We start from the raw sequence: 13,672 nt of genomic DNA on the forward strand, positions 1-13,672 counted from the left end.
TCCTCTTGAGTCTCCATTTTAACCTTGGGCCGTGAGCCTCCTCTCAGCTGCTCTACACTTTGCCGGCGTTGTTGGCTCGGCCTGTTGTCCTTCTGTGAATCATTGCTGGCCTTGTTAAACTATTTTGGGCAGCAGCCTGTCCATTCTCCTCCCCTGGACCATGAAGCCTGGAGAAGCTGCGCAGCATCGGTCCCCGGGTGGAGTTGGAATGTGGAGGAAGGCTGCTAACTGGTTGTAGTCTGGCATCTCACCTCCGAACAGTGGGCTGTCTGCCTGCTGGGGCCACTTTGAGTTTGAAAATTTTCTTTTGTTTTGAAAAGTAATATGTCAGAAATGCCATTCTCGCTGTGCGTGTGGCTTCTCAAATGCTCGCTGGAAGGCAGCTTGTCAGTTTGGCCGTGATAATAAAATACCACAACTGAACTTGCAAAAGAATATAAATTTATTTCTCATTATTCCAAAGACTGGAAAGCCTCAGATCCAAGTGTCAGTCAGATTGGCATCTCCTGAGAGCGTGCTTTTTGATTCATTGGTGGCACCTGCTTGAAGTGTCCTTTTGGGGTGGGAAGAGTAGGCAGCACTCTGGAGCCCCCTTTATGGGGGGGTATTGATCTCATTCTTAAGAACTTTGCCTTCCCAGCCGGGCAGTGGTGGCACACGCCTTTAATCCCAGCACTCGGGAGGCAGAGGTCAATCTCTGTGAATTCGAGGCCAGCCTGGTCTACAAGAGCTAGTTCCAGGACAGGCTTTGAAGCAAGACAGAGAAACCCTGTCTTGAAAAACCGAGAGAGAGAGAGAGAGAGAGAGAGAGAGAGAGAGAGAGAGAGAGAGAAAGAGAAAGAGAGAGAGAGAAGAGCTTTGTCTTCCTAACCTTGATTGATTCTTTGATTCTTTTTTGCTTGTTTGTTTGAGACAACGTTTCTCTCTGTAGCTCTGGAAGTAGCTGTGTTGACCAGGCTGGTCTCAAACTCACAGAGATCCACCTGCCTCTGCCTTCCAAGTACTGGATTAAAGGCATGCTCAGCCCTAACTGGTTCTTTACCCACTTCCCATTGCCATCAGATTGGTGATAAGATTTTGCCTTATGAAAGTTAGGGGAACATAGGCACCGAGACCCCAGCACCCCTCTCTCCTTTCATTTTCCTTTGTATATTCACGGTCCTTGTATGCGTTGGTGGTGTTCACTCCCTCAAGCATGCAAGCCTGCCTCATGCCCATGCTCCACAGTATGACTTTGACGGGAAAGACAGCCTAGTATTAGTGATGAGAAAGTGGCCTACCTCCAAGTCCCATCATGGGGGCGATGACAAAACCTCATTAAGCTTAATGGCCAAAGCATTAAATTGGGGACAGGGTGCCCAGTCTTACGCAGTAACATTAAGTCCTGAGAGGAGTCATTGGTTGATGAGGACACCAGCCAGCCACAGCTTAGACCCAAACTGTAGAGACAGATGGCTGCCATTGTTCAGAGGCATTTTAGCTCGTTTGCTCTTAATGTTTTGTTTTGCTGGTTCTTCACTGAGACCAACAGGCCCCATTTGCCTAGTGACACATCACTGCGTGTGAAGGAACGAGGACCACGGCTAGGCTTTCTGATCCCCAGGGTCTCTTCAGGAAGCCCCGTTGCTCTTCACACGCCGCTGGCTCAGTCTCATAGCTGAGTTATTGTAGGCTCATTGACGGAAACACGCTTCCTTTTGAGACAAGGTTTTACCGTGTAGGCCACGCTGGCCTGTGCATCCCGAGCGCTGGGGTTGCAGGGGTGCCCCTCCACCAGGCTGACGGGAGCGTTTCTGGTTTGGCGGAAGTTCCTTTTCTCTCTGTTGTTTCACGCTTTTCTTCGCTTACCACCCTGGAACACGATGTAGGGGATACATCCATTTCCCAGTGGAGCTCTCGCGGATCAGCCCGCAGCACTGTTCTCCTGTAGCTCTGGAAGTCGGGCGTATAAACCAGGCTCTGGTGAAAGGATGTTTCCGTAGGTTCTGGGGAACCTCTGGGGACCACACCTCCTATTCTCTCCACCGCAGGGAAGCTGCTGCTGCTGCTGTTCTTGACTAATGGCCTCTTCTCACTCCAACTGTTGCCCCTCTGCCTCTGTCACTACATCGCCCAATGCTCATCCTGTGGCCCCACTAAAGGGCCTTTTGATTAGGTCGGGCCCAACTGGATAGTCGGAAAGCCTTCCCACCTCTGGGGCTTTAGCTTCACCATGCCTGCCAAGTCCCTTTGCCGGATAAGATAAACTTCTGTGGATGAGGAATTGAGACCCAGACATATTTGTGGCTATTAGTCTGTAGACCTCAAACAGGCACCTGCCTCACAACCTGGATTCTCAAGTTCTCCTATCACCTTCCACTCTGATTTTTTTTCAGATTTAGTCACACTTTGCTGTGTATTCTTGTAATTTTTTTTCTTTTATTTTTTCATTTTGGTAAGCTGGACACTTTCCTCCGGTGGTGTCCCACAGCAAATGCCCCTTTCCGAACAGGCCTAGTCTAGAAATGGAGACGCTAACAGCACTACCCAGTGACTGCAGATGAGCCAGCTCCCCTGATGTGAAGGGGCGATGGTGGGGATGGACATCCCGGAGCAGTCTGACTTCCCATGGCTCCTTTTCTGTCTCTGAACACGGACTTCCTGTGAGAGTGAATGTTAAGTAATTTTTGGAATTAAAAAAAAAATAAGGCATCTCCATCTCCTTGAATTTGGCATTTGGACTAGAGGGGGGTTTGTTCTATTTCCAGCTGTCAGTTATGTTTGGAAAATTGTCGGCAAAATCTCAGTGGAGAATTCAGTTAACCCGGGGGTCCTTCATTTAAACCTCGGTTCTGAGACTGGCAAAGTGGCCCAGGCCTGTCGGTCCTAGCTATAGGCAGACTGACGCTATGCCTTTGAGGACAGCCTGAGAAGCGTGGAGAGATGGCATTTCAGAGTCAGTAAACACTTCCAGGTTGTTTAAGCCCTGACGACGTCACCAGACCGTCTGGGGACCCAACTTAATAATCACTCTTCTGGAAACAATGAACCCTGACTCTCATTGGCTCTCAGAAAGTTAGTGATCCAAGAAAGGTTAGGGGTCGTCTGCGTTGGCAGCAGGTGCATTATTCTCCAGCTGTCCTTGGGGAGAGGCCCCTGGAAGTGTTTGCCTCTTTCTCTTTAATACCTGCTCCTGTGGTGGCAAGTGAACGTCCTTATTCATGGAAGTAGCCCTCCCACTGAAGCCCATGTCTTTTTGCTGTCCGTGATAAAAGGCTTGCTCAGCTTCTGCCGGCGTACTGTGAGCTATCTTTAGAACAAGATATGTGGGACCTTTGTTAAGTGAAATCTTGAATCTTGGACAGGCAATATATAATTTGTTTGTTTAGACAGGAATTGAAGATAAAGAATGTCAAGGTTTTTTTCTCCACTATCCCCAAACACCAGATGTTTTAGTTACATTTTTTTTCTTTAGTAATACTTGCTTGGAACAAAAAAAAAAAAAAAAGAATAGAAAAGAAAAGAAAGCCCTCATTTTCTTTGGTGTTCTGCCACACACCTGCCCCCACCTCTGGCCACCACTTACCCTGTTCTTTAACCCCTTAAATCCCTTTGTAAAGAATGCCTGACTCCTGCCCTTCTCCTCAACAATGCCTGCTCTGCCACCCTCACCTTTTTAAATGGGAACCAAGAGATGAGGGTAACATCTGGCCTTCGCTTAGTTTCTTGCACTGCACGTTTGAGGGTTACCCCATCTACGGAGACACAGCAGAAAAAAAGTCCGAGACGGGGTCATTCTGGGTCATTAAAGGCTTCGGAAGGAAAATGTGAGTGGCCGGAAGGTGCTTGCTTAAGCTTTCCGGCTCTGAAAGGGTTTTAGAAGTAGGTATAATGTGAAATTAAGTTCAGATGACCCATTAATGTTCAGGGATCAGCAATGCACCTTGAAGCTTTGGACAAAGGGGGAGCCAGACATCGAATGAAGCTTCTTTTTCTCCCTGATTTCTTAGTCTGTGCACATGTACTGTGGGAGCTAGTCCTTCCTCATCGACTGTGGTGTGTGCAGACTCTCTCTGGAAACTGGGGAGCAAAACAACGCCAGACTCTGAAAGGACTGCGGCGCTGTCAGTAAACTGATTTTTAACAAGAGCTTCAGCATGGTCCTGCCCATCTTATTTATTTTACATTTGTTTATTGATAAGGTGTGTGTGTGGGGTCCTGCTTGTGCCAGGGTGTGTATGTGGAGATCAGAGGATGACTGGGAGACTCGGTTTCCTTTTTAACCATGTGTGTTTCGAAAAATCCAACTCAGGTCGTCAGGTTTGGTACCAGGCACTTTTCCCCAGCTGGCTCCCTCATTAATTGTTTTATTAATAGGAGAAATAAATGGGATGAGAGACTTTGTTTTTTCTCACATCAGGAAGAGCTATTTAGTAACAAAGTTGCTGATGACATTCAAGCCCCTGTGTTCTGAGCTATTATTCTTCATTATACCTAGTTTGCCCAAGTTTCCCAAGCATGGCCCTTTCTTCATGTGGGTGAACACACTTAATTTCATACTTTAAACTTTGAAATTTCATCAGTTAAACCCAGGGAAGTTCACTCACACATCCACCCACATGACTAAATTGAAGCCTGTCACCCCAAGTGTTGGCCTCGGTGATGGGAGCAGCCGTTTTGGAAGCAAAGCTGCAGTTTGTAAAGTTACACCTACCCAGTGGCCTAAGCTCTGTGCCTACACTTAGATTCTAGAGAAGGATCTTTATGCTTCGTATGATGTTCGTAGCCGGCCATTGTTGATGATTAAGCCTTGAAACACTTCCTATGTTTATCAGTGGAGATCAGATACATTGTGCTGGAATACTATTGATCAATAAAAAGTAAGGAACCACTAAATAAAGGAATTTGACTGATGTTCATATAATCACTTACTGAGAGAAAGAAGCTAGATCCCAGCCTTATACATCACATTATCCCAGGGAGATGGAGTCCTGGAACAAGTCATGTAATAGCAGTACCAGAAATCAGATGACTGAGGGTTGGAGCTGTCGGCACACCGCGGAGTGTGATGGAGGTTTTGAATGAGACACGCTCCCTGTTTGATTGAAGTGGTGGTTACGTAGGAGGATGTATTTGTTCCAAACTCATCAAACTGACACCTAAAAGGAGTGTATTTTATTGTATATAAATTATACCTCAATAAAGATTATTTTTAAAAGAATAGAGAGTGGCTAAGTCACTGAAGAGCAAAGTTCTGTTTGTCCAAAGCATAAAATATTTTTGCGATCTCATTGACTCATCTCTGCTTCCATTTTCTGCCTCAAACTGTGGTCCTTCTGTCGCTGTCCCTTGCCGCTTGTCTGCGCAGACAGACAGAACTGGGAGCCAGCACGCTGTGAGGAAACTGAACAGGCCACTCATGCACGCAAGTTATTTCTGTGCCCACTAGGATGTTTTGCCAACTTAAGCAGCAATTGTGGGAAATACTTTGAGGTCCAGTTATTAATTCTTTAGTTACCAAAAATTTTACTACATATCCATATATGCAAATAAAATAACACCCAGAAAATGCCAAGTGCTTTTTGGTTCTCTGGAGGAAGTGGAGAGGGTTTGTAGAAAGAGTAGGTAGAATTCATTGTCATATTTTCTGCTAAAAAGTCTAAAAATAAGAATGTTGGCAATCACAACTAGTATTCTGAGTCATAAAATGTAAATCCTGTAAGCCTGGAGCTTAGGAAAATGCTGTTCAGAAAACTCTAAACTGCAGATAAAAATATGTATATGTATATATATATATATATATACACCTTCTGCCAATTCCCCTGCCAGCTCCTAGCTTCAGGACTTTCTGGGGATGTCTAGGACTCAGGCTGAAGGCATGTGAGTTCCCAAAGGTGGGGCCAACACAGAGAGAATGGGATGTCACCCCCCGCCCAAGAGCGCTCCCCCATTCTGTGCCCGAGGAGGCTCAGAGACCCTCTTGGAAACTGAGACTCATCGAGGAAAAGCTAATCGGATAACCTTCAGTGCCCATAGCTGCTGGAAGCTTTTTTAATGCTTACCTAAGAGAAAACAATGGCCACGGCCTGATTCCATGTGAGCAAATCAGAGCAAACCATGGGCTTCTCCTTCCACCTCAGGCGTCTGGCCAGCCAACAAACGGGGCTGTCCTCTAAGACCTGAAAAGTAATTCTTATTGTAACTAGAGTAGTTCCTAGAACATAGTGTATGCAAGGGGAGCCTGGTGGGCTCCAGCATGGGGTGCTAGAGGTGTGGGTAATCCCCCCTTAAGCTGCACTCTGAATGGGGCCACTGTTGGGCTCTGAAGCAGTGCTGGGCACTGTGGGTGGATCAGTGTTGTAGCAAGGTGAAGTGTGAGATGTGTAGTTACAGGAACGGAGAGACTCGTGTCTGGTGGAGGATTCTGGACATTCTCGGTGATGTGCCCTTCATTGGCTAAGACGTTCTTATGAGAAAGTTCATCTGGAGAACTTTCTCATAAGACCATTTAACTGGACCATTGAACTGGACTTTCTCATTGGACCATTGAACTGGACTCTTCAGAAAGAAGGCTAGAGCAGGTTTTTTTTTTTTTTTTTTTTTTTTTCCGAAAATGCCCATAGATGCTTCTTTACGCAGTCAGCCCACCTGCTGCTCATGTGTAATGAATGTCCATGAAAGAAGTCTGGGCAAATCATGCCATGACCTGGCATGCCCAAACTGAAGCAGGGACAGCTTTGTATGAAGTGGCATCTACCTTATCAACACTATCCTGTGGGTGCGAATAGCTCACGGTGGGCTGTCTCAATTCAGAGTGGGCAATTGTCAAAGGTTTGGGAGATGTCCCCATCTAAGAGCACTTGCTATGTAAGCTTGACAGCCCGAGTTTAAACCCCTAGCATCCACACAAATGCCAGGCATGAAACCCAAGTATTGGGGGTGGAGCCAGGTAGATTCTAGGAGCGAATCTAGCCAAAAGAAAAAAGAAAGGAAAGTTTTAATGAAAAAGCCCAATTACAAGGAAATAAAGCAGAGATTGGTAGAGGAGGGTTTCGATGTTCTCTCCTGGTTTCCACATGCATGTGTGACACATGCCTGTGCACACACACAAAGTAATTGGTCCCAGTCTCTTCATCACACCTTTACAGAAGGCCAGCAAGGTTTCCCTCTAGATTTTCAAGAACCATTTGAATAAAGCAATAATCTTTATAGCCTCAGATAAACTGTATTGCCTCAAAAGTAAGCTGTTAAAACCAAAGTATCTGTTCAAATCATCTTTACCATGTTCGAAACTGGATAAAAACAATGGCCACGGAAGCAGACGTGAAGCTAGCCCCTCTCCTACCTCTCCCAATGTTAAAGCATGAAGAAGGAAGCTGCTCAGTCACACTGTTAGGAAGAGCCGTCTCTCTTCTGGTTTTCATCGCTAATACAGAGACCCATGACTCTGTTAGCTGTAGCTGGAGAAAGAGACGGGCAATGAAATGTGCCAGCCAGAGCAGGAAATGCCAGGCACATTTTAAGCCCTAGGAGCTGAGTCTGTTCCTGAAGGATTTTCTCCTTGGTTTAACTCGGAAGAAAAGCTATTCTCTTTGCACTCACGTGTAACCTGTCAGGCCTGCCCACTGGGCATTGAAAGGAAGGTGAACTTTACCATTAAATGAGAGGCCCAGCAAGGGGGCAAGGCTACTTCATCCAGTCTTTAGGTGTTTAGGCTGGAACTGGGGTATTTCTTCTGTTCTAGAAAGAGCACCAGCCTGTGTCGCAACAAGTCACGTGATCCTCAGTGCTCCAAGGACTGGACAATAAATATCCAAGTCAGGTGTGCACAACCATGTTGGCTCATGACTTCGTGGCCTGCACTGCACAAGGCTCCTGGGATTTGTGTGGAAGAGCTTGCAGAGAAGAGTCGCTTCCTGTGGCCGTGGCTCAGTGAAGACCGTATCAGAAGGATGTCTGTCTCAGCTGTGGTTCCTTTAACTCTAACACTGTGTGCATGCAGCCTCACTCTGTGAGACTGCATGCGTGTGTGTACGTGTGTGTGTATGCGTGTGTGCGTGTGTGTGTGTGCCCATGTGCCACAGCACACTTGGGGGACTCCTCTGAGTGTCAGTCCCTGCCTTCACCTCATTTGACACACAGCCTCTTGTTCACTGCTGTGAATGGTAGGCTAGCTGGCCACGTGAGCTTCCAGTGGTTCCCCTGCCTCTGCCTCCCATTATGTCTTAGGAGCACTGGAATTCAGTCATGTGCTACTGTGTCCTGGGCTCTGCAGATCTGAGCTAACTCGGGTACTCACACTTGCATGCAAGTGCCTTTGAACTCCGAGCCATTGCCCCAGCCCTGGTGTGGTATTTAAGATGCCTGACTCTGTGGTCATGCCCCTTAGGAAGCCTCACGTACTTTTTAAATGTCAAATACATACATAGCTGCATTCATGGTGCCTCATATTATAAAGAGCAGAACCGAGGACCTGCGCTTTTGTGCTCACACACGGAAACAGAAGGAGGTGCTCATAGCAGGAGAACAAGCGAGCAGGACCCCCTCACCCCGGGACAGGAGTGTGAGCTGCTCCACACCTCCAGAGTTCAGGAGGATAGGAGCCTGTGGCATCTCAGGGCCTCCTGGCCATGGCCAGGTTGGCCAGTGGCTCCTGGGGGACTCAGGAGAGCTGGTTAGATTGGAGATAATTGACATTAACAAAGCATTTAAAAATGGAATTAGCTCCCCAGAAAGTGAAATGTTACCCAGCAGAGAGTAAACTTAGCCCTACGCATAGTGGACAGGCACGGAAGAAATGTTTACTAAATAACGTCCCCATGGCAATGGGAGGAAGAAGTTCCACTGAGTGATGGCTATTTCTAGAGTCAGTAATTCTGTGTAGAAACCCATCCTGGTGCCAGAAAAATCCCAACTTCATAAAAGCAAACACAAATGTGTATGGTAATCAAGGGTAAAGGTTCCCGAACGTAATCTCAGCCCTTGGGAGGTAGAGGCAAAAGGACCACCAGTTCAGGGTCATCCCCACTTACACTGCAAGCTCAAAGCCAGCCTAGGCTACCTGAGACCCAAACATCACTCAGTGGAGGAGTGTGTGTTGTGCATGCCTGAGACCTTGGGTTAAATCTCCAGCATCGCGCCCCCTCCCGCACAATGTAGGGGATACATTTCTACTATTTTCCCCCTTCGTTTTATTTTTACATGTTTGAGCATAAAGTCTTGAATAAACTGTTATACAAATATTGAAAATGCAGGCAATAAGAAAGGGGAGAAATGGGACATAGCCTCCGTTCATGTCTTTGGATGTTTTCTTGCACCCTTTATTTTTGATGTGTGTGGTTGGCTTCCTCCTGCTGTGATAAAACACCATCATCAAATGCAATTGTGGGGGTATTTAGTCTATGTTTCCAGACCACAGCCCGCCATCCAGGGAAGCGAAGGTAGGAGCTGATGCAGAGGCACTGTGCGCCACCTTGTTCCCCGTGGCTCACACACCTTGCTGGTTTATACATCCCAGGATCATTTGCTCTAATGTGGCACCACCCACAGTGGTCTGGACCCTCCCACATCAACCATTAATTTGAAAAAATGCTCCACAGATTTGCCTACAGGCCAGCCTGATGGGACATTTTTTCAGTTGAGGTTTCCTCTTCTCAGAATACTCAAAACTAATAAACACATGTGTTTTTCATAGTTCCATGCAATCCAGGTGCCACGAAAGAGAAATGGGAAAAAGCAGGGCAGGAAGCCTTTTTGTATTCTTAATGTCCTGTTCTTAGCTATAAACATTTATTTTGGAGGGTGTATTATGAATTAATGTAGTTTTGTCTTTGTTTAACTTGCCTTCTGCCTCTGCTCATTGAGATTGTATATATACTTTTTCTTCTATTGCAAATACTGAGTCACAGGTAAGACTGCTTTTATAAATTCCTGGTATTGATGGCTAAGCAGGCTCACCAAGTAATTTGCTCAGCAGGCAAGCAGCATGGGGCACGGCTGTGGCGTGGGGATCCTCTGATACCTCAGAGGCAAAAAGACTAGACTTCTTCCCCTTCTCATCAGACCAGTCATCCACCCTTGGGTGGCTCAGTTTGTCTTTCTATCTTTGCTGTTTTGTCTGTCTCTGTCTTTCTCATTGCTTTTTCATGTAGGCATGCACACTCACACATGCACGCATTCATGCACACACGCACGCACGCACGCATGTGCCAGTGTGTCAGTCTGTCTGTCTGACTATGGTTCTTTGGGCCTCTCATCTGTCTTCTTCTCCTCCTGTCCCTCTCAGTGTGCCTCCCTCTCTGCCACTGTCTGTCCTTACTTGGGGTGTAATAGCTACCCCTCAAGTTCCACTTGTCACCTAAGTTCAGCCATCATCAGGACCTGCTGGGAGAGAGAGAAGACTGTCCTGGACACCATGGACTGGGGCAGCTTGGTCTCCTGCCTTGCCAGGAGGGCTTAGGGAAGACCTGGGTCATCTGGTTCCCTTCTCCACAGTGAATGAGATACCTTTCTCCCAGGTGAGGAAGATTTGCTTCGCCTTTCCCATCTCCTGTGCTCCACATGAGGTGGAGGTTCCACTTCAGGCTCTCCATGTTTTGGTTTTCTCTACTGCAGCATTGGCCTAGGCGAACAGGCTGGTTTTAGAGCCCACACTAGCCCCGTGGTTCTCCTGAGATAGGCGGGCTGCTCTTCCTTTCACTCTGAGGGTGGGCTAGAGGCAAGGGGTGCACAGAAGATCCTTGACCTGGAAACTGAAGCCAGGCTGGGGAATTCGGATCAAATATTAAGGTTGGCAGTGAGGCTATGAGTCAGAAGCAGGTGCTCAGACTCCGATAATGTCACACTGAGGAGTGGGCCAGAGCTGGTAGCTTAGTGGAAGAGGGGCCACCTGAGATGGAGAGGCTTGGGAGAGGCTGACCTTGGTGCCACACACTCCTAACCTTTGCTTGGGGTTAGATTGGATATATATATTTCCTGCGTGTTTCTAGAAACAAACTCCCCAAGTCCAAGTATCCCCTGAAAATAATAAGTTCCCACCCACCCTGGTTACTAAGTCGTGTGGTCTCTGGTTGAGAAAATCAGGGCCCCAAGAGGCAGATACGCTCAAGGTCACATTGCTGGCCAGGGCAAGCCTGACTTTGGAGCACTAAAGTTTGAGCTCTCCACCTTCCAGCCTCCTGTGAACTGTCGTCACAAAGGGGGACTTTGTTGTGTGACACCGTGGAACATCTCATCACGTATTGTAGAATATTTGTACGAAGATATTTTTTGATCACTGATTTTGGTAGGTTTTAGTGGCAGTATGCCACAAATTAGAACCACCTGTGTATGGAGCCTCACTTGCGTGCTTAAGACCCTCCTCTCGTTGTGGGCAGCACCTACTTGTAGCGGTTAAGATTTTAAAAAAAAGATAGAAAGATCACGTACTCCTCTCTCCTGATTGTCCCTCCCTCTACCACAGGTTCTGAGAAACCTAGCAGTTTGCCCTTCTGCATGGATGTTGCAGTTTAAAGTTCCATATTGTTAACTCTTGCCTCTTTTCATTTCCAGATAGGTTGACCTAGAACTACGTGGTAGTAGTAGAAAGCCATGAGCCTTTGCAGATGACGATCCCTTGTGGAGGTTTTCTAGGTTGAGCAGGAGTTGGTGGGCTTGCAGCAAGCGCTGTGCCCCACTCTGTCCCTCCAGCTTAGAGTTCTTGGGACCAGACAGGGTGTGCTCTCTTTCTATCTCCCGAAGCCTGCCCAGAATTCCACTTCCGAGCAGTGTGGAGCTGAACTTGAAGGTGGTTTCAAGAGAGGTATCGTCATCTCTCTGTTTCAAGTACATTTCAGCTCACGTTGACTTTGGCCTGGGCACGTGACCACAAGCCAGCAGGCTTCTGTGAGAAACTGTGCTATAAGTAGTTTCCAGCAGTTGATTCTCAAAAGTCGGAATTATCTCTGCTTGCTCTATTTGTCTTGGGCTTTTGACTGAAGACGATGAAATTCAGAGTTCATTAAATTGTACTGTGAATCTGACTAGTGAAGGGTTGGTCTCTGTGAATCTCTGTGTGCATCTGTGTATCTATTTTAACCTACTTGGTGGTATTTCTGAGAATTCGAGTGGTAGCTTTTTCCCCTTTTTAAAATGTTGACTAACATTGGTGCTGAATGTAAAGCAAATGCACAGACAGGCCGGAGATCAGCCGATCGTTTGCCGAGTGTGAAGATCATTTTAACATCCCTTCCAAATTTGGCTTTTAGTCATTCTGTGAGGGTTTTAATTGGGCCCCTGATGGCGTGCAGCTAGACCTGCAGAGATCTAAGCAGGTGGCCCTCCCAAGACAGAAGCAAGCCCTTGACATCATGGAAACCCTGAGTTTCTCTGTGTGACTGTCTAGCTGCTTCTCAAGAGAAGATGTGCTGCAGCATCCCAGGGTGACTGTGTGGCCTCGTCATGTGGCCGTTCTCATGTGGTGACCCTGATTTGACCTTTGACTGTTGCCCTTTGATCCCTTGCTTTCCATGAGCTCCCCAGTGGTATGACATTGGGCTTTGTATGGATTGATCAGAAATTAGAGGCTTCTGTGTTGCTTTTAAGTTCATCCTTTTTTAAGTTAAGCATGTGCTTTCAAAACAGTGTGGTGGGATTTTTAAAATTTTATTTTAAGATTTTAAAGAACACATAATTTCTAGATTAATTTAGAATGTAGAATTAATGTAAGTTAGAGGGTATTGTGAATTATGTTGTTAGACCTGCAGATATCTAAGCAGGTGTTCCCTCCCAAGACAGGGACACCTGTCTTGGTTCTCGTACAAGATTTGAGTGGACATGTTTTCATGTGGTTGAGGGTGTGCCTGGGAGCAGAATCGCAGGGTCACGTGTTGCCCCGTTTTCAGGGATTTGATGGACTGCAAAGCTAAGTCCCACTAGGAAATCAGAAGCTTCTACCTCCATAACACTTGTTACTGTCTGCTAAATGCCAAAAAAAAATTAAGTTATAGCCACTTTAGAGGTATTAGGCACTGTATCTTTGTGGTCTGGAGTTATATTCCTTATGACTAGTAATGCTGACTGTTCACTTAGGTGTCTCTACACTTTGTATCTTCTTTAGAGAAAAAGTCTACTGTAGTCACTTTAAAGTTTAAAAAGTTGTACTTACGCTGCTGAGTTGTAAGCACAGTTTATATGAATAAAATCTGGATACCCAAACTTTATCAACACAGGAGCTACAGTTTTCCCGGTCTGGATGCTATCCTTTGACAGACCGAGGTCTTTAATTTTGATGGAATCTCATTCATTATCTCCCCATTTGTTGCTGGTGCTTAGGTGTCCTAGCGAAGAAAACCTCACCTCATCTGTGATGGTTTGAAGAATGGCCCCCAGAGGCTCATATATGTGAATGCTTAGTCACCAGGGAGTGGCTCTATTTGAAAAGATTAAAAGGATTAGGAGGTGTGGCCTCGTTGGAGGAAGTGTGTCACTGGGGGTGGGCTTTGAGATTTCAAAAGCCCATGCCAAGCTTAGAATCTCTCTGCTTATGGATCTGAGTGTAGCTCTCAGCTACTCCTCCAGTGCATGCCCGCACACTGCCACTCTCTCTGCTGTGACGATAATGGACTAAACCTCTGAAACTGTAGCCGAGCCCCCATTTTAATGCCTTCTGTCACAAGAGTTGCCTTGGCAATGGTGTCTCTTCCCAGCAGGAGAG

At 46.6% G+C, this 13,672-nt stretch overlaps 1 protein-coding gene across 6 annotated transcripts in view; it reads left to right on the forward strand.

The window, feature by feature from the left end:
* The window catches only part of Osbpl3 (oxysterol binding protein like 3), a 173,661-nt gene that overhangs the window by 52,418 nt on the left and 107,571 nt on the right, over positions 1 to 13,672 (forward strand). The gene's annotated exons all lie outside the window — the stretch shown is intronic.

This window comes from Myodes glareolus, chromosome 6 (assembly GCF_982192425.1).
Source record: "Myodes glareolus chromosome 6, mMyoGla1.1, whole genome shotgun sequence".
Taxonomy (NCBI): Eukaryota; Metazoa; Chordata; class Mammalia; order Rodentia; family Cricetidae; genus Myodes; species Myodes glareolus.